This window comes from Adiantum capillus-veneris, chromosome 4, assembly GCF_014529385.1.
Source record: "Adiantum capillus-veneris isolate H3 chromosome 4, ASM1452938v2, whole genome shotgun sequence".
Classification (NCBI taxonomy): Eukaryota; Viridiplantae; Streptophyta; class Polypodiopsida; order Polypodiales; family Pteridaceae; genus Adiantum; species Adiantum capillus-veneris.
In genome coordinates this window covers 68,371,246-68,373,297 of record NC_140934.1, presented here as the reverse complement: position 1 = coordinate 68,373,297, position 2,052 = coordinate 68,371,246, and the positions used below count along the sequence as shown (strand labels likewise).

The window sequence follows — 2,052 nt, the reverse complement described above, 5'->3', positions numbered from 1 at the left end:
CTCGTTGAGGTAGATTCCAAAGAGGGTAGTGGAAGCGGGGGTGGAGGACTTCTAGTTGGTAAGAAAGGCTGGCACTTTCTGTGGTAGTAGTGCAGAGGGCTCCGTAGTGGGCTTTGTCGATCTTTACACTGCCTTGTGTGTCATGCAGTAGCAATAGACCCACCCAAGCTCTGGGCACGAAGACCTTTGAACTTGTTGGACAGTTTAGACCCACTAGATCATACTCGACTAGACCAGGCTAGACTCGACTAGACCACAACAGCTACTAGACCAGCTAGACCAAGTTGGACGAGGCAAAGACTAGCTAGACCAAGCTGGACGAAGACGAAGGTGGACTAAACTAGGCTAAACTAGACGAGTCTAGACCAATTGGCTAGGCCAAATGAGAGACTAAACCAACTAGCATCTTGACCATGTACATTTAGCGGAGTGAGACTCCAGCTAAGGTCCCCTTGGTTGTGCCAAAAATACCTGTGGCAAGAATAGTTTGTTGTGCTCTCTACTACGGGTGCTCCTCAATGCAATATGTAAGGACTCACGGGTACAATGGGGGTGTTGAGGCTCTGTCTTTGCGGGGAGAGGGCAAGTGTGGAAGTGCTAGACCGAACAGAAGACTCAAGACTCTAGACTCATAAGACATCTAGGAAGCATACACGACTAAAACCAACTGAGCCTATATACAACCATAAAGAGTAGCCAACGACTAACAAAATATCCCCAACAGTCTAGCTACGTCTATCTCCGAACTGTGGTGGCGGTGAATTGGCCACGGTTTCCACTAGACCACCACTTGCTGTGTCTGCGGCATGTCATTGCTCGGACGAGAGTCCACTCAGTGTGAACCCGAGACCAACAGTGCAAGTGACTGTAGGCTTGCCACAATGGTGTTGCACGGCAGTCTCATATACCCCCTCGAATGGGTATATTGCTTGATCGAGTAGTCCAACTTGGTCGTTCGAGACAGCTGAGGCCGTGGAGATCTATGCATAGGTGGCGTGTGCACATGAGGATACAAGGTATTATTGCCCAAGACTGGGTGAGGCCTCCCTAGCTTTTCACCAGGGAGGAGATTGATGTTATGTTGCAACGGCCTATGGACAAGTTCATGGGATGACTCATTATTTTTGCCCCCACTATTAGTGTGTCCTTCTCATTGTCATACTGCCATTCTACAATTTGTAACATGAGATTGTATCCTACTTGCCTACCAGCTTTCAATACCTTTCCTGTTGGGGTTGTTTTAGGATCTAGGATGTTTATATTTATGCTTGATCTTCAATGATTGTATCACATCTGATACGGTTGTAACTTTTGGTCTCATAGGACACTTTAGCCTTTCGAAGACGTTTATAAACATTTCATTCGATTTCATTTTCTCCTTCTCTCTCTCCTTCTTTGTAGTGAAGTGAACTCAGTTAAGGACTTGGGGTGTGATGTGATTGATACATTATCTTGGTCATGTCGACAATCTGCTAGTGCCAGGTGAGAGTGTCCTATAGCTGTAGTATGGCTCAGGTTCTGTGGGCAAAACCTACATAAAGTGCCAAGGGTGGGTAGTTTGGTCCATAACTTTGTTGTGAGTTAGAATTACACATAGATAGCTTTCTTTTGTTTAGAGGCTTCCAGTACAAAGTAAATAGGTATTTTTGTGGCTGTGAAGATAGCTTGTTTGAATTAGTACACCAGTTTCCTAACTCAAAATCAAGTTAGTCTGATCAAGGACAGTCTTTATTTGGCTTCAGATTTATCTACATTGGATTGGGAACTTTTCTGGAGCAGCAAAGCTGGAATAATGTTGGATTTACATTTTTTACCATTGTATCCTTTCAGGACTGTGGCAAGCAATTGATCTTTATTTAAAACGTTGGGTGCATACTCTTGAATTAGCAGTTTACCTCCTTGACTTTTACCCCTAATTCCTGTGCGGAAGGAAGGTCAGCATTCTGATTGCAAGGTAATCTTGGTATATTAATCAATGTGTTTTGTAACTTCACAATATATTATCTTAATGTTTCAATTCAAGTCATTTCCTTCATTGGTAATCTTCTGTAG

The 2,052-nt window shown here is 43.9% G+C and overlaps 1 protein-coding gene across 1 annotated transcript in view; it reads left to right on the top strand.

Moving 5' to 3' along the window:
• The first annotated feature begins 1,859 nt into the window (after positions 1-1,859).
• LOC147459347 (sodium/hydrogen exchanger 6-like) overlaps positions 1,860-2,052 on the top strand; it is an 867-nt gene continuing 674 nt past the window's right edge. The window contains exon 1 of the mRNA XM_086511583.1: positions 1,860-1,954. The gene's annotated coding sequence lies outside the window, so the exon portion shown is untranslated. The remainder of the gene's footprint in view (positions 1,955-2,052) is intronic.